At 37.6% G+C, this 24,233-nt stretch overlaps 1 long non-coding RNA gene across 3 annotated transcripts in view; it reads right to left on the bottom strand.

Annotated features, from left to right (window-relative positions):
- The window catches only part of LOC144577358 (uncharacterized), a 282,043-nt gene that overhangs the window by 220,794 nt on the left and 37,016 nt on the right, over positions 1 to 24,233 (bottom strand). The gene's annotated exons all lie outside the window — the stretch shown is intronic.

The raw sequence follows: 24,233 nt of genomic DNA, 5'->3' as shown, positions 1-24,233 counted from the left end.
TTTTTAGTTTGCATGAAGACACTTGATAAAGCCATTGAATTATTAATGAAAAGATTGCCCTTGGGCCTTACTTGGGCAAAAGACCACAAATGGTGTGAGAGGTAGGGGTTGGGTCATATTACTGTACAAGGAATAGCCTAGAACTGTTTTTCACTAAAAGGAGAATGATGGGACAGTTTCTATTAGAAGAGAGAAAATGAGCATTCAGACCTCCAGGATAGTCAAAAGTAACCTGACATGAAAACAGGACACTTTCACTGTGACATTAGTTGGCTGTACAAATTCTAAACCAATGCTTTAAAATTTGCTCCTCAGTAAATCATCTAAATCTTTCATACGGAAGGAAACTAAAGTCTGGAGTAAATACTAGCTGTAGGTTAGAAAGCTCCTTAACAGCAGAGCTAGGCTTAGAGCTTAATGTCCTTTCTTCTGTAAGCTGTCTCAGCAAGCTTAGAGAAGAGTTAAGGTAGCAGTAAGCCTTTATCAAAATAGGAACTCAATTTTCTTTGAAACATTCTCATTTTTTTTTTTTTTTTGCCAAGACTTGAACATTTATTCTTTATATAGTTTCCTAAGGACTCCACTATTTTCACTAGCTGAAAACATGCTTTCTTTCATTTCCTCAATCCTTTCTCCTTCCCTTATATATTTATCTTACTGCGCCAGCATTCTATATGCATCTTCTCCTTAAGATTCCTACTATGGGCCAGGTACGGTGGCTCATGCCTGTAATCTGAGCAGTTTGGGAGGCTGAGGCAGGTGGATCATGAGGTCAGGATTTCAAGACCAGTCTGGCAAATATGGTGAAACCCCATCTCTACAAAAGATACAAAAATTAGCCGGATATGGTGGTGTGCACCTGTAATCCCACCTACTTGGGAGGCTGAGGCAGGAGAATTGCTTGAACCCAGGAGGAGGGGTTGCAGTGAGCTGAGAATTCGCCACTGCACTCCAGCCTTGGTGACAGAGCAAGGCTCTGTCTCAAAAAACACACACAAAAAGATTCTTACCATATGATCATCCCTTCCTTGCTTTCCCTTCTTGAATTCTATTAGGGGTATTCTAATAATATATCTGGAAAGGCAAGCACAAGTCAATACTTACCATAGTTTTCTTGAACCCTTGTAGGATAACTTAAAGAAGAGAAGGAATGGCTTAATTGTGAATTATTCAAAGTCAAGATTTTGCTACAAGTATGACTATACATTTACACTATACTTCCTATTGGGAGCAGCTGCTTTAAGACATACCCAATCACATAAAAAAGTATACAATCCTATCATTACTAGCAGTATTTATTCATCACAAGCAATATAAAATAGATAATAAGATTTCAATTATAAAGCACAGCTGCACAGCATCAGCTTCTGGAACATGCTCTACATCTCCTTTTCATATTTGAAATAGTGATTGTAACCAAATCTCGGGGAGTGAGAGAGGTTCAGCTCCTCCGAGAAGATGTTCTTTCGGGCTCTTGGTCTCTTACTCTCGGGGAGGGAGGACATCACTGGGTGTGGTGTACTCCTAAAGTAAATATCATACCCCAAAGAGTTTTTAGGCAGAGGAAAAGAAAAAGGAGAGAGAAAACGATGAGCGAGAGAGAAGCTTCTATGAGATTGTGAAAGGGGATCCATATATGGAGCCCAAAGAGGTGTGGAAGAAGGGGATTTTTAACCTGGGAGGAATTCCCTCCCCCTTTAAATTTCCAGGCCTATGATAGGAGTTCCTTTAAACTTCTGCTGGAGTGATTGATCTTTGATTCTTTCCCGTGCTCGTGAAAATTTAAACAAAGACCTCCAATCCCTGGATGGAGAGGTGGGGGAGGCTTGGCACTGGGAAGTTCTTGCCCTTGAAACTACACCCCCTTGTGGACCTGGGAAGAGAATACATTCCCTCAGTGATGACGCTGACAATTTCAAACAAGTTAACAGAGATAAAGAAATATGTGATGTTGCAATGTTTACTACACAGAATGCAGTCAAGAACCTCAAAGTAAGCTCCTTCCCACCTTCCTCTCCAAAATAAAGCCACTGAGAAGCCAATCTAAGTCCTAAAAGAATCACATCCTTGAGCTCATACAATCTTAGCATAGTTTCTTAGTTGCTTCCTGAAAACTTATTTTACTTTAGTTATGGTCACACAAGCTTCTTGTCTGGATTTTCTGCCTGTAATATGTTGAACATGACAAATTGGAAAGAAGCAGAGAGGGAGTCACTAGACTCATCCCATGGATGATACCAAGAAGAGAAAGCAAGTAAAACAGTAGCCAGGGAGGACACAAAAGACCTACATAAAGCAAGTGCAAATACTCAGAAATCCAAGCTGGAAAAAATAGTCCAACTAACCCCAATAATCTTTGGGAGAATTAATATTTTAGAGTAAGTAATCAATGTTCACGTCACTACACATCTTTAAGAACAAATAAAATCGGGCACTCACACCTGTAATCCCAGCATTTTGGGAGGTCGTGGGCAGATCACAAGGTCAAGAGATCGAGACCATTTTGGCCACATGGTGAAACCTCGTCTCAACTAAAAATACAAAAATTAGCTGGGCTGGGCAGCACCCATCTATAGTCCTAGCTACTTGGGAGGCTGAGGCAGGAGAATCACTTGAACTTGGGAGGTGAAGGTTGCAGTGAGCCAAGATCACACCACTGCACTCCAGCCTGGTGACAGAGCAAGACACCATCTCAAACAACAACAACAACAAGAAACAAATAAAATCTTCAAAAGATTCTTTTTTTAAAACTCAGGATAAAGCAAAATATATTTTAGAAGGATTTTATTTAAAATATTTAAATAATACATTAAATAATAATACATTAGTAATTATTATTACCTAATAATTATTAGATAATATTAAACCTAATCCTACAACTCACTTCAGCTCTGTTATAAATTCAGATACAAATTTTAATTTATTTTACCTAGATTTTGTTATTGCTGTTTCCTTCTTCCTTCTCTTGAAGATCTTTTCTCTGTGTTTTTTAGTTCAGGTTAAATTTAAATCTCTTGACATCTCAAAATTATTTGGCATAAACTTTACACATATGGTAGAAGTGCTTAGGTTAACCAATGCTGATGTCTCATGATGGAGTAGGAATGTGAATCTATAAAGTTAGTTTAAAAAAAAAAAAGGCTGGACATGGTGATTCATGCCTGTAATCCCAACACTTTGGGAAGCAGAGGTGGGATGACTGCGTGAGCCCAGGAGTTTGAGACCAGCCTGGGCAACATAGCAGGACCTTGTCTCCATCAAAAATTAGAAAGCTAGCTACGTGTGGTGGCGTATGCTTGTAGTCCCTGCTACCTGTGAGGCCAAGGTGGAAGGATGGCTTAAGCCCAGGAGATTGAGGCTTCAGTTAGCCCTGATCTCACAACTGCACTCCAGCCTGCACAACAGAACACACCCTGTCTTAAAAAACAAAAGAAAAATCTTTCTGTGAATTAGAAAAACGAATGGAAATTTTAAGTTAGGGTGGTCCAAAACATAGATTAAAATAGTTTTACCTAAAGCTACAGTAATAAAGGGAAGTAACTACCACATATATAGCATCTATATTTCAAAGGTGATAGGAGTGGAGACATACAAAGAAGGATCCTCATAACAACTACTGTGTACAGTCCTTGTACTTTCCTCTGTGTTTACTACTTTGGGAGTTTTCTTCAATACAACCAATGAATGTGCTAGAAGGACTACTCATAACTCAAGATTCTATGAGCCAATTAGTTTATATACAGTTATACTTTTTTTTCCTATTTCATTAAGGAGTTAAATTACATTTATTACATGGTAGCCTCTAGAGTCTTTCCAGATTTCCTATCACAATTTTTCATGAAATCTCCAAAGAGCTTAAAAAATAAGATAAACACATTTCATAAAAATTTCTAATTAATTCTAATAATAACTCATACTACATGTAATTCATACTTACTAATTTGCTGTAAGTTTTAAAAAATGTTTTCTAAGTGATGTTTAAAAAAAGATATCTTAACGAATAATCATTTAGGTAAGATTTTCTTTAGGTCCTAATTGTGTAAACATCTTTATTTCTTGCCAGACTCTGTGGAGAGATCTTTACCAAAGTACCTTCTAGGAGTCAGCTGCTACATTATGACTATGCTTACATGTCTTAAAGTGAAAACGAAAGTGGGAGAATCATGCAAAATTTTGCCCTTACAAATAATTAGAAAATTAAATAAACTCAAATAATGAATATGCCTGTAAAATATTTAAGACTGAAGGAATTACAATTTGATGTGAATAATTACATGCTGAAAGTAAGATCTCTATTTGACACTATGAAGAAAAAAAGACGTGAAAAGTTTCTAATGAAGAGAAACCTCTCAATGAATTTTAATTCATTACTTTTGATAACTAAGGAAGACATTTTAATCATTAGTTTATCATAGAGCTACTAAATATAATACTCCATTTACATATCACATTTCTTCCAGAGGTTTTAGACATTTTACAAACATCTCATTAATCTTCACAACCCTCCTGTGAGACTGTATACAGAGAAATATACAGTTATTAAATTAACTCCAGAAGATTCTTCCATATTTCCTCTGAATTCATAAGAGGATAATGCCAAAAATACTTGAAATGGAATATAACAAGAAAATATTTTAACAAAATTAAATTAAAAATTTGTTTTTAGAGACAGGATTTCACTCTGTCACCTAGGCAGGCGTGCAGTGGCACAATCACAGCACACTGCAGTCTAGTCCTGGACTCAAGCAATCCTCCTTCCTCAGCCTCCTGTAGTCAGCTGGGATTACCGGCATTCACCACCACACTTGTCTAACTTTTTATTTTTTGTAGAGACAGAGTCTCACTATGTTGCCAAGAATGATCTCAAACTCCTAGGCTCAAGTAATCCTCCCACCTTGGCCTTCCAAATTGTTGGGATTACAAGCATGAGCCATTTTGCCTGGCCTCACAGTTTTTACTTTTTAAAGGGCCTTTTTTTCTAGTCAGTGCTGACTTTTCACACAGAAAATTCACTCATAAGGATTCAAGCCTGGTTTTTGTTTTTATTCAAAGATTAAAAAAAGAACACAAGTATTTTAAAAAGTACTTCTTAGTTGCCCCAACTCTAAAGCAAGGAACAAAGAGCAAAATCCATCTTGGATGCTTTACTAAAACAAATAATAAAGTTTTGTCTGTTTTCTTTAGTACTATCTGCTTATTAGGAATTAGATTCCATTTGACATTTATTTCACCCAAATTTTTCTTTTTTCTACTATAGGCAATGCTACTCTTCCTCTTCATTATTTTCAAAGCTTTTCTCAAAATAGCATTTATAGTCTCTACCCTGACTTTACCCAACACATTAATATCACTTCTGTATCATCCTGTGGCCATGCTTAAACCATAATGAACTTTGTCTGATTCTTAGACCTCTCTTCTGAAAATACTGGTCTATGAGTACTCTTTGAAAAACAAAAAAGCTTACTATTTTTTATTTTAATTGAAGTTAGTAAGGAAATTCCTTAAGTAGCTCTTGTATTTCCCAATCATGTTGCTGAATTTACCGTGAGATTCAGTGGGTGGGAACGCAGCAGCAGTCAGGTGAAATGGTCTTTAAATAAACTATGAGTTTGGCACAACAAAGCATACCACACATGCTCATTTGTACATTTGTTCATTCAACAAACATTTACTGAGCTAGGTACTGAGAATACTGAGATAAACATGACATAGGACCACATTTGAATTCCCAGTGTCAATATTGAGTGCAAGATGTTCTGGGAGAAGAAAGGTAGAGTGCCTAACTCTTTTGGTGGTCAAGGAAGACTTCACTGATGAGTGTCATTTGGCCTTCATAGGCAGATTATGAGGATAAATTGAGACACAGGGTTTGGGGAGTCTTGTTGAACATGTAGAAGGAAGTGACTGAAAGTGTTTTATACTCCAATGTTCATAATTATTACTGAGAGAAACAGTTATGTCATTGTAGATTGGGCCATGCTGTCTAAAGTCCATACAGTAAAAAATAATCCATCTAGAAAAACAACCAGACAAGCTAGTGGTCAGAAAACACAATGTAACAGTACTGTGCTTTTACCATAAACATAGCAAAATAGCTTCAAATTAAATCTAGACTATAATGAGAATCAAATAAGATATTTAATCTTTAAGTGCTTTGAAAGAAAAAGAAAGCACAGTATAAATGTAAGAAACCATTATGAAAAAAGAGTAAACTTTCAGCCCAGTCACAAAAAGCCAAAATACTTCCTTTTGATAACCCCTAAATTACATTTTTCAGAATGTGTTTCTTTTTCTTGAAGGCATCCACAGTATTCCACATGATGTCTAAGTGTAGCCAGACTGAACTGACATTCTTTAGGCATTTCTTCAAAGAAAGGAATAAGATTTGACAGATTCCTTTGCACAGGGGGAAAAGGCATGGAAGGACAAGGTCTGGTGTGAATCTTAACATTGCTCTCTCCATCTGCAACAGAGTCCTCCTCTCTACTCTGTAATAATAGCTTCTGAAGGTGTTAGCACCCAGCAAGACATTTCTCTGTTTAAAAAAAAAAACACAGCTTTTACTTTGGGATTTAAAACTAATCTACTGTGTTAAAAAAAAAAAAAAAACACCACATACTAATCCCTGTATTATTTTAGACTTTAGTATAGAAATACAAATTTTCACTACTTGACAGGTAAAGTATGGAACCAATGCAAAAAACATGTTTTAAGAAGTAAATTGACAAGTTAAAAAAAAGTCTTTCCTTTATATTGCTGTCATGTGATAGTCATGGCATAACAGTATTGTCAAGTAACATTAAAGTGGCACTGACTCAATGTAACAAAACACCTAAATTGCTTTGTTGATATTGAAGTGTATAGAGGGCTACTTCTACAGTCAAACAATTTAGTTTAGTTTTAACTGGTTAACTCTGAATATAAGTTCTCCAGGACACATGTAAGAACATGTTCTTTTACAAATATACAAAAATGTTCTTTTACAAAAATACATTTTTGTGAAAGTATGTGTAATCTGAAAACATATATAGCAAAAGTAATTTCTACCTAAGAAGTAATCAGAGGAACTTAATTATATAATTCCCAGGGCACAGGCTGCTATTCGGTAACACTTGGTATTGTAACAGCAAACTTACAGGAGTAGCCAATGAAGATGCTTATCACGCACTGTGAACCATGACATCCCAAATATGACGCTTATCAGTCTATCAAAATTTAAAGTAGACAGTATATGAAAGAGGCAATCATATATGGTATATATAAACAGGAGGGTTATTATGGCAGGAGAAGAAAGGAAAGCATGATCAGATTAAGTATTCCATTAGCTTAACTGGCTTTTATTGGCTTGGTAGGTATGACTAATAAAAAGTCAGTTAAGATACATAATATATGTCTACAGACTGTTAATCTCAGGCAAAACAGGGACTAAACTTTTAATTTCTTTTAGTTCTGAACTAGTTAGAGTTTGCATTGTCAAGCAAGTAACAAAAATTTAATATTGCAGCAGTCAGAATCCAGTATGATTAGCCAGTACTAGTTTGATAATGCTTGCTAAGTATTTTAAATATTACTCCTGGTTGGTATCAAATGTCTAAAGGAGGTAGAACAGGATACATACTTCCATTATGATTTTATTTTAACAGTACCACATAGACATAACTTAAGAATCAAGAGGTATTTAATTAATCAACCAATAATCAGTAATAATTGTTTTCTATTGTCTTTCTAGTTCTGTGTTTCTACAATACAATAGATACTATGCTAGGAGCTTTACTTGAAAGAAAGGAAAGACATGGTTCATGCATTCAAGGAGTTTGCACATATATACCATAATACATAGTATTAATACATAAATAAAATGATTAGTGGACAATTAAGTGCAACACTGAGTAAAATAATTATAAAAATCATAGAAATTTGGAGGCATTTATAATCACTGTGGGCAGCAATAGTAGAGTTCAATGAAGAGGCCAGTCATAAATTGGTCCTAAAAAAATGCAAGGAGTCACCACCAGGCCTGCTTTACAAGAGCTCCTGAAAGAGGCACTACACATAGAAAGGAACAACCAGTGCCAACCACTCCAAAAACACACCAAATGGTAAAGAGCATCAACAAAATGAAGAATCTGCATCAACTAATGGGCAAAACAGCCAGCTAGCATCAAAATGGCAGGATCAAATTCATACATAACAATAATAACCCTTAATGTAAATGGACTAAATGCCCCAATCAAAAGACATAGACTGGCAAACTGGATAAAAAGCCAAAACCCATCAGTGTGCTGTATCCAGGAAACCCATCTCACATGCAAGGATACACAAAGGCTCAAAATAAAGGGATGGAGAAAGATTTACCAAGCAAATAAAGAGCAAAAAAAGCAGGAGTTACAATTCTCATCTCTGATAAAACAGACTTCAAAGCAACAAAGATCAAAAGAGACAAAGAAGGACATTACATAATGGTAAAAGGATCGATGCAACAAGAAGAGCTAACAATCCTAAATATATACGCACCCAATACTGGAGCACCCAGATACATAAGGCAAGTTCTTAATGACTTAGAGAGGCTTAGACTCCCACACAATAATAGTGGGAGACTTTAACACCCCATTGTCAAGATTAGACAGATCAACCACACAGAAAATTAACAAGGATATCCAGAACTTGAACTCAGACCTGGAACAAGCAAACCTGATAGACATTTACAGAACTCTCCACCCCAAATCCACAGAATATACATTCTTCTCAGCACCACATCACACCTACTCTAAAATTGACCACATAATTGGAAGTAAATCACTCCTTAGCAAATGTAAAAGAATGGAAATCATAACAAACAGTCTCTCAGACCACAGTGTAATCAAGTTAGAACTCAGAATTCAGAAACTAACTCAGAACAGCATAGCTTCATAGAAACTGAACTGGCTCTTGAACATTGACTGGTTAAACAATGAAATAAAGGGAGAAATAAAGAAGTTCTTCCAAACCAACGAGAACAAAGACACAACATACCAGAATCTCTGGGACACATTTAAAGCAGTCTCTAGAGGAAAATATATAGCAATAAGTGCCCACATGAGAAAAAAAGAGATATCCAAAATTGACACTGTATCATCAAAATTGAAAGAGCTAGAGGAGCAAGATCAAAAAAACTCAAAACTTAGCAGAAGACAAGAAATAACTAAGATCAGAGCAGAAATGAAGGAGATAGAGACATAAAAAACCCTTCAAAAAATCAACAAATCCAGGAGCTGGTTTTTCGAAAAGATCAACAAAATAGACAGACCACTAGCCAGATTAATAAAAAAGAAAAGAGAATAACCAAATAGATGCAATAAAAACAATAAAGTGGATATCACCACAGATTCCACAGAAATTCAAACCGTCATCAGAGATTACTGCAAACAACTCTATGCATATAATTAGTAAACCTGGAAGAAATAGATAAATTCCTGGACACTTGCCTCCTCACAAGCCTAAACCAGGAAGAAGCTGAAACCCTGAACAGACCAATAATAAGATCTGAAGTTGAGGCAGCAATTAAGAGCCAACCACACAAAAAAAGCCCAGGTCCAGATGGGTTTACAGCCAAATTCTACCAGACACACAAAGAGGAGCTGGTACCATTCCTTCTGAAACTATTCCAGATAATCCAAAAAGAGGGAATCCTTCCCAAATCATTTTATGAGACCAACATCATCCTGATACCAAGACCCAGCAGAGACTCAACAAGAAAAGAAAACTTCAGGCCAATATCATGATGAACATAGATGCAAATGTCTTCAATAAAATACTGGCAAGCCAATTGCAACAGCACATCAAAAAAGCTTATCCACTATGATCAAGCAGGATTCATCCTGGGGATGCAAGTCTGGTTCAACATATGCAAGTCTATAAATGTAATTCACCACATAAACAGAACCAAAGACAAAAACCACATGATTATCTCAATTGATGCAGAGAAGACCTTCGACAAAATTCAACCGCACTTTATGCTAAAAACCCTCAGTAAACTAGGTATTGATGGAATGTATCTCAAAATAATAAAGGCTATTTATGACAAACTAACAGCCAATATCATACTGAATGGGCAAAAACTGGAAGCATTCCCTTTGAAATCTGGCACTAAACAAGGATGCCCTCTTTCACCACTCCTATTCAATATAGTACTGAAAGTTCTAGCCACAGCAATCAGGCAAGGAAAAGAAATAAAGCATATTCAAGTAGGAAAGGACAAAGCCAAATTGTCTCTATTTGCAGACGGCATGATTGTATATCTAGATGACCCCATCATCTCAGTCCAAAATCTCCTGAAACTGATAAGCAACTTCAGCAAAGTCTCCAGATACAAAATCAATGTGCAAAAATCACAAGCATTCCTATACACCAATAACAGACTTAAAGAGAGCCAAATCAAGAATGAACTGCCATTCACAATTGCTACAAAGAGAATAAAATACCTAGGAATACAACTTACAAGGACCGTAAAGGACCTCTTCAAGGCGATCTACAAACCACTGCTCAACAAAATAAGAGAGGACACAAACAGATGGAGAAACATTCCATGTTCATGGTTAGGAAGAATCAATATCGTGAAAATGGCCATACTGCCCAAAGTAATTTACAGATTCAATGCTCTCCCCATCAAGCTACCAATGACCTTCTTCACAGAACTGGAAAAAACCACCTTAAACTTTACGTGGAATGAAAAGAGAGTCCACATAGCCAAGTCAATTCTAAGCAAAAAGAATGCAGCAGGAGGCATCACACTACTGGACTTCAAACTATACTACAAGGCTACAGTAATCCAAATAGCATGGTACTGTTACCAAAACAGAGATATAGACCAATGGAACAGAACAGAGGCCTTGGAGGCAACACAACATATCTACAACCATACATCTTTGACAAACCTGACAAAAACAAGCAATGGGGAAAGGATTTCCTGTTTAATAAATGGTGTTGGGAAACTGGCTAGCTATGTACAGAAAGCAGAAACTGGACCCCTTCCTGACACCTTACAATAAAATTAACTCCAGATGGATTAAAGACTTAAACATAAGACCTAACACCATAAAAACCCTAGAAGAAAATCTAGGCAAAACCATTCAGGACATAGGAGTAGGCAAAAACTTCATGACCAAAACACCAAAAGCATTGGCAACAAAAGCCAAAATAAACAAATGGGACCTAATCAAACTCCACAGCTTCTGCACAGCAAAAGAAACAGTCGTTAGAGTGAATTGGCAACCAATAGAATGGGAAAAAATTTTTGCAGTTTACCCATCTGACAAAGGGCTGATATCCAGAATTTACAAAGATCTAAAACAGATTTACAAGAAGAAAACAACCAAGCCCATTCAAAAGTGGGCAAAGGATATGAACACTTTACAAAAGAAGACATACATGAGGCCAACAAACATATGAAAAAATGCTCATCATCACTGGTCATTAGAGAAATGTAAATCAAAACTGCATTGAGATACCATCTCACGCCAGTTAGAATGGTGATCATTAAAAAATCTGGAGACAACAGATGCTGGAGAGGATGTGGAGAAATAGGAACAATTTTACACTGCTGGTGGGAGGGTACATTAGTTCAACCATTGTGGAAGACAGTGTGGCGATTCCTCAAGGACCTAGAAATAGAAATTCCATTTGTCCCAGCAATCCCATTACTGAGTATATATCCAGAGGATTATAAATCGTTCTATTATAAGGACACATGCACACGAATGTTCATTGCAGCACTGTTTACAATAGCAAAGACCTGGAATCAACCGAAATGCTCACCGATGATAGACTGGACAGGGAAAATGTGGCACATATACACCATGGAATATTATGCAGCCATCAAAAACGGTGAGTTCGTGTCCTTTGTAGGGACATGGGTGAACCTGGAGAACATCATTCTCAGCAAACTGACGCAAGAACAGAAAATGAAATACCACATGTTTTCACTCATAGGCGGGTGTTGAACAATGAGAACACATGGACACAGGGAGGGGAGCACTACACACTGGGGTCTGTTGGGGGGAATAGGGGAGGGACAGTGGGGGATGGGGATTAGGGGAGAGATAGCATAAGGAGAAATGCCAGAAACAGGTGAAGGGGAGGAAGGCAGCAAATCACACTGCCATGTGTGTACATATGCAACTATCTTGCATGTTCTTCACATGTACCCCAAAACCTAAAATGCAATAAAAAAAAGAAAAGAAAAAACGCAAGGATTTGGATACATGAAGGATGGATAAAGAAAAGATATAATCCAAGAAGTGGAAATGTGGATGGATAGTATAAAGTGCAGTAAAAAACAAAACTGAGAGCAATGACAAATAAGGCTGCCAAGGACTTGCTTCCAAAGAGCCTTGTAAACCGTGCTGAGTGGGCAGGGAGGAGCTGCTAATCAGATTGGATGAGATGCCTTGATCTGGACTGGGCCATTTTTACTTATGTGTGCCAAAAGATCACACACAAGGATGAGTGCTCTTTGCTTCTTCTCTTCTACCACTGGAACTAGATCTGCAACAAAACTGAGGCCTTCTTCTTGGTTCAGCTAGCTCTCCTCTGCTGCTGATGCTATTTTTTTTTTTACCCATCAGGCAAAGGGATAAGCTTTTTTTAAGGCAGGCTTTTATTCCTATTTCCTTACTGCCTATCTCTCTGCCTGTCTGTCTCTGTCTATCTTCCCCGGTCCTAAGAGAACTTAGCTGCCTGGGAGTTCTGATTATCTCAGGTTTGGTGACCTGTTTGTGGCAATATTTGGCCTTTGCTGGATGGAGAAACTATGTTTAGGCCTAAACTTCTAATTGTTCATCAGTTTTCTAGAATAGTCTGAAGGTTTCAGACACCCTGTTAATGTTACATATAACCCATATTTATTCATTTGCCATCACTTTTTGTGTATTTATCTCCCTTGGGAACCTTATGAGGTTTGTAGTAGAGAAAGGTATGAGGACTCTTGGGTTTCTTAGTCCAGTGCTCCAATAGGATCCTAGTGCTACCAGTATAATCTAATAGAAGCCAGGCAAAACTGTTTTAATTTGCTGTGTAGTATATAAAAGAAAACTGAAGGAGTTTGAGCAAGAGTGTATCATTAATAAAATAAAATGATGTAGTCATATTTGCAGCAGGAATTAGGAAGGTGGAAGATTGAAGCTAGGTAGAACAGATAGGAGGCAACTGCAGAAGTGCAGATATATGGTGGTAAGGATAGCAATAATAGGAATGAAGGTGAAAATACAGGTCTGAGAGATATTACTAAGGAAAGAATGGGTGGCATATTTAATGCAGAGATGATGACAAAATATTCAAAGGTGATTTGAGATCTCCTGTTTTGGGAGCCTAGAAGATTTGTGATTTTGCAACTCTAAAAAGAACAATGGGAAGAAACAGTCTTTTACTTTTGCAGCTTAAAAAAATTTTTTTAAGGGAAAGTAAAAAAAATTAGTTAAGGTGAGGTGTTTACAGAATATCTTCTAATACTATATATTTTTGAAAACATAAGATTAAAAGGAAGTCAAACATGAAGTCATGTTACAGATCCTTAGGGACAGATGGGCCAGTTAATGGAAGGTATAAAAAGTAGCAAAAAAAGGTATAAAAAGAGCAAAGGGCTAGGAATTGGGCTTTGTAGAATTAACTATTGTTAGGGCACATGAGGAAGAGAATCAGACAGAAAGAACAAAGCTGGCAAGGTAGGAGGGCAGCCAGGAAAAACCATCAGTCGAAGGAGAATCAAATAGAATTAAGATCAAGAATATTAAATAGCTTTCATGTAAAATAATGCCAGGATGAATGTTTCCAACACAAAAATCACTTTTTTAATTATGTAAGTATCTGAAAAAAATCATTATATTGATTGACAGCTCGTTTACAATAACTACTCAATATCAATCCCCACGTTTTTTGCTGCTGTTCAGACTTATCCCCTAGTATCCTATAAAAATAGAAAACATATTATAAGTACTACCTAAATAAATTATTTCATATGTTGGAAGACTATTAGTTCTTCTCAAAGTCATTCCTAAGTTAAATAATTCCAGTTCCTTAAAATCTAAAATATCTACTCTTTTTTTTTCCTTCTTCACTGTTTTCTTATGAACTTTCCAAAATTTGGTAGTTATTGCTTGTTCTTAGGACAAAATATCTGATTATATGGTCTGATTAAATATCTCTAAGAGTAAGGAGAACTCAATGTGACCCCAGAAACCCTTCAACACAATCAGATGTTTAGACTTACATAGGGATTTTAGTTAGTAAGGATAAACCCATTTCAGTGAATTTCAGGACTTCATTTTATGTACTCTTTATTTTTTCTCACATTGTTAAGGGTGTGTTTCTCAATGCTGAACATTAGCTGAAATGTAAGATGCAATCCATGAAGTTGCAAGTACCGCCTGTTAGCAACCAAAAGAATAGTATCTATTGGCAAAGTAAGAAATAAAAAAGAAATAATGGAAATTAAAGATTACTTGCTACAGTCTTTAGTCCATGTTGCATTGAAGTGGAAAATGATTTTCAGAGAAGCAATATTATGAATGGAATGCATCGATTCTGCTAATCTTGTCAGCTATTTTGTTATCTGTATTGTAATTTAAAGGTGAGAGAATTTCAGTGGTAAATAGAAACATGTGGGCTTTGGTTCTCAAATGTTGGATACAAGTAGGTAGGATCCAAGGTTATACATTTTTTCCAGCCTTCACAGACTGTGCCTCAAGTAGTATTCTGATAATGTAGTTACAGTGATTTTTCAATAGTTATTTCTCCAGTTTTGGGACTTGGTTAATATATTTGGTCTACGTTAGTGAAGGCTTTGTCTAGTTTACTTCTTTAAGGGCATCTAGAAAAAAAATCTAAGTTATTTCCCTAATACACTCTAATATCTTGAAATACTAAATGTTCCTTCAAAATGCTCTTGCGTATGTAGGGAATGACAACTTCCTAGAAGGATCTAGTCCACTATGCATTTTTATTATGGTACTATTCTCCTAAGAAGGAAATAAAAAGAAAGCCAATTGTTGAGCTTCTAACACAGACAAGATATTTGGATACATTTTTATTTAATTCTCAAAGCAGTTTTATGATGTAAAAATTCTTTGATCCTTTTCATTTCATAGTTCAGTACAAAAGTGCAGAGATGTTGAGTAACTTGCTAAGGATCGCAAAGCCTGTAAACTGATAGAAATGGGAGCTGAAGCCAAGACCATCTACCTATAAACTGCATGTTTTTAGTTACTGGTCTAATCAGATAGGAGTTAGAATTGAGGTGGGGTATGTCTAGGAAACCACTGACAGCCAAACATAAGGCTTCCCTACAAAAGGGTTAGTTCAGCCAAACTTCTTTCATATTATGAAATTAACTAACCCTTATCCCAAAAAGCTGCAGTGCTGCCCAAACCTCTGACAGTTCCCTTAGGAATAGAAGGATTAAATAAAAGGTCAATTGAGTTAAACAAACGAACAAACAAACAGGCATTATTCACTCTTTCTGACTTTCATCATCCCCACCCCCCACCCCCAACGGGGTAGCTTTCATTTCATAACTTGAAAAAAAGGAATATGAAAATATATTCTTTGCAAACATTTCCTCAGGGCAAGAAGAAGAAAAAAACATTTGATAAAAAACACCCACATCAATTAAAGTTGTTTCAAAGGAAAGCATCTGAATCAAGGTGCCCTCTCTGCGGAGAATAACAGGATAACAAGATGAATAAGCACAAACAGAGCGTGATTCACCCATTTTGGCAGTTAAAGTTACACATATAGAGTAAAGGCAGAGTAATATATAGTGACCACTCAAGTATTCACTTTTTTTTTTTTTTTTGAGACGGAGTTTCGCGCTTGTTACCCAGGCTGGAGTGCAATGGCGCGATCTCGGCTCACAGCAACCTCCGCCTCCTGGGTTCAGGCAATTCTCCTGCCTCAGCCTCCTGAGTAGCTGGGATTACAGGCACGCGCCACCATGCCCAGCTAATTTTTGTATTTTTAGTAGAGACGGGGTTTCACCATGTTGACCAGGATGGTCTCAATCTCTTGACCTCGTGATCCACCCGCCTTGGCCTCCCAAAGTGCTGGGATTACAGGCTTGAGCCACCGCGCCCGGCCATATTCTCTTCTTTGATGAATATTGTCAGGCGCTAGGCAGGGCAAAACTGACCCATAATGGTGGAAGAATTCTGTTTCTCAGACATACAGGATGGGCACTGAGAATTGTAACATGGAATCTCTGGAGCTGAGGGTTGGGCATGCTATTCCCATGGCCTTAAGAATCAGAGAAAGCTATGCTGCAAGGTAGAACAAACACCCAGATAGAAACAGAGGTGACAGAAGGGAGTCCTGTTGGCTCCAATGGGACAGTTTAGCTCAGTGTTCAAGGACAAGAACTCTATAACCAGAAAACTGTGTTTAAACTTGGCTTCATCATTTACAAACTATGTAACCTCAGACAAGTTACTTACTTAATATTTTCTGCTTTCTTGTCCTTATTTATGAAATGGTGGTAAATAGTATCTATTTTGTAGGGTCTTGGTGAACATTAAAGACAATGCAGTTCGCCTTCTGTATCCATGGATTCTGCATCTGTGGGTTCAACGAACCACAGATCAAAAATATTTTTAAAAATCAGTAAAAACAACAATACAATAAAAAGCAAGACAAAAAAAACCCCAATAGAGTATAACAAATATTTACATTGTATTAGGTATTACAATTAATATAGAGATGATTTAAAGTATACAAGAGGATGCATATAGGTTCTATGCAGACACTATGGCCATTTAATATAAGGGACTTGAGTTCATCTGGGAATTTTGGTGTCCATGGGAGTCCTATATGTTATCTCCCATGGACACTAAAAAATGACTTTATAAAAAAAATAAAATAAAATAAATTTTAAAAAATGACTTTATATCTAAAGTGCTTCTAATATGGGATAGCATCTAGGAAGCATGATATTATGGACTGAATTACGTCCTTCCTAATATGTTTGTTTGGATGTTTGTGCCTTGAAATCTCATGTTGAAATGTAATCCTCAGTGTTCTAGGTGGTGCCAAACACTCATGGTGTTTGGGTCATAGAGGTGGATCCCTCATAATAGCTTGGAACCTCACAATAATAAGTGACTTCTTACTCTGAGTTCATGTGAGATCTGATTGTTTAAAAGAATGTGGGGCTCATTCCTGTAATCCTAGCACTTTGGGAGGCCAAGGTGGGTGGATCACCTGAGGTCAGGAGTCTGAGACCAGCCTGGCCAGCATGGTGAAACCCTGTCTCTACTAAAAATACAAAATTTAGCTAAGTGTGGTGATGCATGCCTGTAATCCCAGCTACTTGGGAGGCTGAGGTAAGAGAATTGCTTGAACCCAGGAGGTGGAGGTTTCAGCGGGCTGAGATTGCACCACTGTACTCCAGCCTGAATGACAGAGCAAGACTCCATCTCAACAAAAAGGGGGTACCCCACCCCCATGGCTCCCTCTATTGCTCCCATGTGATACACCAGCTCCCCTTTGCCTTTCGCCATGACTGTAAGCTTCCTGAGGCCTCATCACAAGCTGAGCAGATGCCAGCACCATGCTTTCTGTAGAGCCTACAGAAGCATGAGACAATTAAACCTCTATTCTTTATAAATTATTCAGCCTAGGGTATTTCTTAAAAAAAAACCTTTTTTTAATTTCCATAGGTTACTGGGGAAAAGGTGGTGTTTGGTTACATGAGTAAGTTCTTTAGTGGTGATTTGTGAGATTTTGGTGCACCCATCAGCCGAGCAGTATATACTGCACCCAATTTGTAGTCTTTTATCCCCCATCCCTTTCCTACCCTTTCCTCTGAGTCCCTAAAGTCCATTGTATTATTCTTATGCCTTTGTATCCTCATAGCTTAGCTTCCACTTATCAGTGAGAACATATAATGTTTGGTTTTCCATTCCTGAGTTACTTCACTTAGAATAAAGACAAATTGTCTCTGTTTGCAGATGACATGATTGTATGTTTAGAAAATCCCTTCGTCATAGCCCCCAAAAATCCTTAAGCTGATAAGCAACTTTAGCAGAGTCTCAGGATACAAAATCAGTGTGCAAAAATCACAAGCATTCCTATATACCAACAATAGACAAGCAAAGAGTCAAATCCTGAGTGAACTCCCATTCACAATTGCAACAAAGAGAATAAAATACATAGGAATACAACTTACAAGGTATCCGAAAGACCTCTTCAAGGAGAACTACAAACCACTCCTCAAGGAAATAAGAGAAGACACAAACAAATGGAAAAACATTACATGCTCATGGATAGGAAGAATCAATATTGTGAAAATGGCCATACTGCCCAAAGTAATTTATAGATTCAGTGCTACCCCCATCAAGCTACCAGTGACTTTCTTTGAAGAAACAGAAAAAACTAGTTTAAATTTCATATGAAACAAAAAGAGAGCCCATATAGCCAAGACAATCCTAACCAAAAGAACAAAGCTAGAGGCATCACACTAACTGACTTCAAACTATACTACAAGGCTACAGTAACAAAACAGCATGGTACTAGTACCAAAACAGATATAGACCAATGGAACAGAATAGAGACCTCAGAAATAACACCACAACTCTACAACTATCTGATCTTCAACAAGCCTGACAAAAGCAGTGAAGAATGGATTTCCTATTTAATAAATGGAGCTGGGAAAACTGGCTAGCCAGATGCAGAAAACAGAAACTGGACTACTTCCTTACACCATATGCAAAAATTAACTCGAGATGGATTAAAGACTTTAAATGTAAAACCAAAAACCAGGAAACCCTAGAAGAAAACCTAGGCAATACCATTCAGGACATAGGTATGGGAAAAGACTTCATGACTAAAACACCAAAAGCAATGGCAACAAAAGCCAAAATTGGCAAATAGAATCTAATTAAACTTAAGAGCTTCTGAACAGCAAAAGAAACACTCATTAGAGTGAGGAGGCAACCTACAGAATAAGCGAAAACCTTTGCAATCTATCTATCTAACAAACAGCTAATATCCAGAATCTACAAAGAACTTAAATAAATTTACAAGAAAAAAATAAACCTATCAAAAAGTGAGCAAAGAATATGAACAGACACTTCTCAAAAGAAGACATTTATGTGGCCAAAACATGAAAAAAAAGCTCATTGTCACTGGTCATTAGCAAAATGCATATCAAAACCACACTGAGATACCATCTCATGCCAGTTTGAATGATGACCATTAAAAAATCTGGAGACAACAGATGCTGGCAAGGCTGTAGAGAAACAGGATGGCTTTTACACTGTTGCTGGGAATGTAAATTAGTTCAACCATTGTGGAAGACAGTGTGGTGATTCCTCAAGGATCTAGAACTAGAAATACCATTTGACCCGCAATCCCATTACTGGGTATATACCCAAAGGATTATAAATCATTCTACTATAAAGACACATGCACATGCCTGTTTATTGCAGCACTATTTGCAATAGTAAAGACTTGGAACCAACCCAAATGCCCATCAATGATAGACTGGATAAAGAAAATGTGGGACATATACACCATGGAATACTATATAAAAAAGAATGAGTTCATGTCCTTTGCAGGGACATGGATGAAGCTGAAGCCATCATTCTCAGCAAAGTAACGCAGGAACAGAAAACCAACCACTGCATGTGCTCACTCATAAGTGGGAGCTGAACAATGAGAACACATGGACAAAGGGAGGGGAACATCACACACTGGGGCCTGTCAGGGGTGTGGAGCAAGGACAGGGAGAGCATTAGGACAGATACCTAATGCATGTGGGACTTAAAAGCTAGATGTGGGTTGATAGGTGCAGCAAACCACCATGGCAAATGTATGCCTAGATAACAAACCTGCACATTCTGTACATGTATACCAGAACTTAAAGTAAAACAATAATAATAGTATCCACTCTCATTCAGGTGACTGCAAATGCCATTAATTTATTTCTTTTTATGGTTGAGTTGTATTCCATTGTAGATATATACCAAAGTTTCTTTATCTACTTGCTGATTGATGGCCATGTGGGTTAGTTCCACATTTTTGCAATTGCTAATTGTGCTGCTATAAACATGCATGTGCAAGCATCGTTTTTGAATAATGACTTCTTTCTGTGTAGATACATAGTAATGGGACTGCTGATCAAATGGTAGTTCTACTTTCAGTTCTTTAAGGAATATCCACACTGTTTTCCATATTGTTTGTACTAGTTTACATTCCCACCAGCAGTGTAGAAGTGGTCCTTGTTCACTGTATCCATGCCAATATCTATTTAAAAAATTTTTTTAGTTATTGCCATTCTTGTAGGACTAAGGTGGTTCTGATTTGCATTTCTCTGATCATTAGTGATGTTGAGCATTTTTTTCAATATGTTCATTGGGCATCTGTATATCTTCTTTTGAGAATTGTCTATTCATGTCCTTAGCCAAATTTTTGATGGGATTGTTTTTTCTTGCTAACTTGAGTTCATTGTAGATTCTGGATACTAGTCCTTTGTCAGATGTATAGACTGTGAAGAATTTCACCCACTCTGTGGGTTGTCTGTTTACTTTGCTGACTGTTCCTTCTGCTGTGCAAATGCTCTTTAGTTAATATTACTAAGTCCCAGCTATTCATCTTTGTATTGCATTTGCTTTTGAGTTCTAGTTCAGGAAATCCTTGCCTAAGCCAATGTCTAGAAAGGTTTTTCTGATATTATCTTCTAGATTTTTTATAGTTTCAAGTCTTAAGTCCTTTCCATCTTGTTTGATTTTTTGTATAAGGTGAGAGATGAGAATTCAGTTTCACTCTTCTAAATGTGGCTAGCCAATTATCCCAGCACTATTTGTTGAATAGGGTGTCCTTTCTCCACTTTATGCTTTTGTTTGCTTTGTCAAAGATCAGTTGGCTGTATTTGGGTATATTTCTGGGTTCTCTATTCTGTTCCATTGGTTTATGTGTCTATTTTTACACCAGTACCATGCTGTTTCGGTGAGTATGGCCTTATAGTACACTTTGAAATCAGGTAATGTGATGCCTCCAGATTTGTTCTTTTTGCTTAGACTTGCTTTGGCTCTGTGGGCTTTTTTGGTTCCATATGAATTTTAGGATTGTTTTTTATCGTTCTATGAAGAATGATTACAGTATTTTGATGGGAATTGCATTGAATTTGTAGATTGCTTTTGGCAGTATGGTCATTTTCACAATGTTGATTCTACCCATCTGTGAGTATGGGATATGTTTCCACTTGTTTGTAGTCATTTACGATTTCTTTCAGCAGTGTTTTGTTGTTTTCCTCATAGAGGTCTTTCACCTCCTTTGTTATGTATATTCCTAAGTATTTTTTTTTTTTCAGCTATTTTAAAGGGGTTGAATTCTTGATTTGATTCCCAGCACTGTTGGTATATAGGAGGGTTACCAATTGTATACATGAATTTTGTATCTGGAAACTTTGCGGACTTCTTCTATCAGTTCTAGGAGTTTTTTTGGAGGAGTCTTTAGGGTTTTCTATGTATACAATCGTATCATCAGCAAACAGCATCAGTTTGACTTCCTCTTTACTGATTTGGACACCTTTTACTTCCCTCTCTTGTCTGATTGCTCTCCAGCCTTAAGTATTTCTTTATAGTAAAGAGAGAACTGACTAATACTGAAAATTGATACCAGAAGTGAAGTATTCTTATAAAGACACCTGAAAATGTGGAAGTGGTTTTGGAACAGGGTAACAGGCAGAAGATGCAAGAGTCTAGAGGTCTGAAAATAAGACAGGAAGATGAAGGAAAGTTTGGAATTTCTTAGAAGCTAGTTAAATGGTTATGACCAGAATGTTGATAGAGATATGGACAGTGAAGTCTGGGCTGAAGAGCTCTCAGATGAAAATAAAGATGTCATTAGGAACTATAGCAAAGGTTATCCCTGTTGTGCTGTTTCAAAGAACTTGGCTGAATTGTGTTCATGTCCTAGGAATCTGTGGAAGTTTGAACTTAAGATTATGACCTAGGGTGTCTGGCAGAATAAATTTCTAGGCAGCAAAGTGTTCAAGATGTGGCCTGGCTGCTTCTAACAGTCTATCATCAAATACAGGGGCAAAGAAATGACTTAAAGTTGGAATTTATATTTAAACGGGAAACAGAGCATAAAAGTTTGACAGATTTGCAGCCTTGCACATTATAAAGAAGAAATACATGCAAGTTGTGGAGTAACCACTTGCTAAAGAGACTAGCATGACCAAAAGGGAACCCAATGCTAATATCCAAGACAATGGGAAAAGAGGCCTCCAAGGCATTTCAGAAATCTCTGAGGCAGCCCTTTCTATCACAGGCCCAGAGGCCTAGGAGGAAAGAATGGTTTCCGGGACCAGGCCAAGAACACTGCTGCCCTGCTCAGCCTTGGGAGGCTACTCCCTGTAACTAACTTGCTCCAGCTCCAGATGTGGCTCAAAGGCCCCAGGTACACCTCCAGCTGCCACTTTGGAGAGTACAAGCCATAAGCCTTGGCAGCTTCCATGTGGCATTAAGCCTGCAGCTGCACAGAATGCAAAAGTGAAGGAGGCTTGGCAGCTTCCACATAGATTTTGGATAATGTATAGGAAAGCCTAGATGCCTCAGCAGAAGCCTGATGCAGATGTAAAACCCTGACAGAGAAGCTCTACTAGTAGGGCAGCATCAAGGGGACATGTGAGGTTGCAGACCCCATACAGAGTATCCACCAGGGCATTACCTACTGGAGCTGTGGGAAGGGGGCCACTGCCCTCCAGGCCAAAGAATGGTAGAAAAAGCAGCAACTTGTATACTTAGCCTGGAGAAGCACAGGCACTGGACACCAATCCATCAGAGCAGCCCTGTGGACTGTATCCAGCAAAGATACAGGGTTGAGCTACCCAAGGCCTTGGAAGCCCACCCCTTGCACCTTTGCACCCTGAGTGCAGGACATTAAGTCAAAGGAGATTGTTTCAGAGCTTTAAGATGTAATGACTGCCCTGCTAGGTTTCACACTTGTATGGGACCTATTACCCCTTTTCTGGGGGCTGATTTCTCCATATTGGAATGGGAATGTCTACCCAAAAATGTACCACCATTGTATCTTGGGAGTAAATAAATTTTTAAATCTTACAAGCTCATAGAAAAGAACTAATCTCCAGATGAGACTTTGGATTTGGGACTTTTGGGTTAATTCTGGAATAAGTTAAGGCTTTGGGGGACTACTGAGATAGACTGATTGTGTTTTGTATAGAAGGACATGAGATTTGAAGAACCAGAGGCAGAATGATATGGTTTGGGAAGTTTGTTCCCTCCAAATCTCAGGTTGAAATGTAATCTACAGTGTTACAGGTGGGGCTTGGTGGGAGGTGTCTGGGTCATGAGGTCAGATCTTGCATTAATAGCTTGGTGCTGTCCTCCCCATAAGTGAGCTCTCTCTCTGAGTTCATGCAAGACCTGGTCCTGGTTGTTTAAAAGAGTGTGGCATCCCCTCCACTCCTTGCTTCCTCTCTCAACATAGAATGCACCTGCTTCTCTTTGTCTTTCCTCATGATTGTAAGCTTTCTGAGGCCTTACCAGAAGCCAAGCAGATGCCAGCACCATGCTTCCTGTATAGCCTCCAGAACTGTGAGCCAATTAAACTCTTTTCTTTATAAATTACCCAGCTTCAGACATTTCTTCATAGTGTTGCAAAAACTAACCTCAAATTCATATGTTTAAGCCCTAACCCTCTATGTCACTATATTTGGAGATAGAGCTTTAGAAAGAAATTAAAGTTAAATGAAGTCATAAAATCAGCTAATTCAATAGGATTGGTGACCTTATATGAAGAGAAAGAGGGTGTAATCTCTTTCCCTACACACAGGTATGTATGAGGACAAGGCCGATTGAGGACACATGAGAAAACAGGGTCCTCATCAGAAATCAAATTGGTGGCACCTTGATCTTGAACTTCCTAGCCTCCAGAACTGTGAGAAACAAACTTCTGTTGTTTGAATCTCCCAGTCTATAGTATTTTGTAGTGGCAGCCCAAGCAGACTGATACAATATCATAAATATTTGCTAACACTATTATTCTGATTTTAGTTCCTGGGTCTAGTTCTAATTCACAGTAGCCTTCTGAGGACTAATTTCTACTTTGATGTTTTGGAAAAGAGCACAGCATCACAATAATACATTTTCTACTGTTTGCTTAAACAGCATTAGTAGGCTTCTGCAAATGATAACCAAAGAGTCTTAAGCAATAACTAACTCTGGAGGTTAGAGTAAAGAAAA

This window comes from Callithrix jacchus, chromosome 8, assembly GCF_049354715.1.
Source record: "Callithrix jacchus isolate 240 chromosome 8, calJac240_pri, whole genome shotgun sequence".
NCBI lineage: Eukaryota > Metazoa > Chordata > Mammalia > Primates > Cebidae > Callithrix > Callithrix jacchus.
Note: the sequence above shows the minus strand (reverse complement) of the source record. Positions and strands in the feature narration are given on the sequence as shown.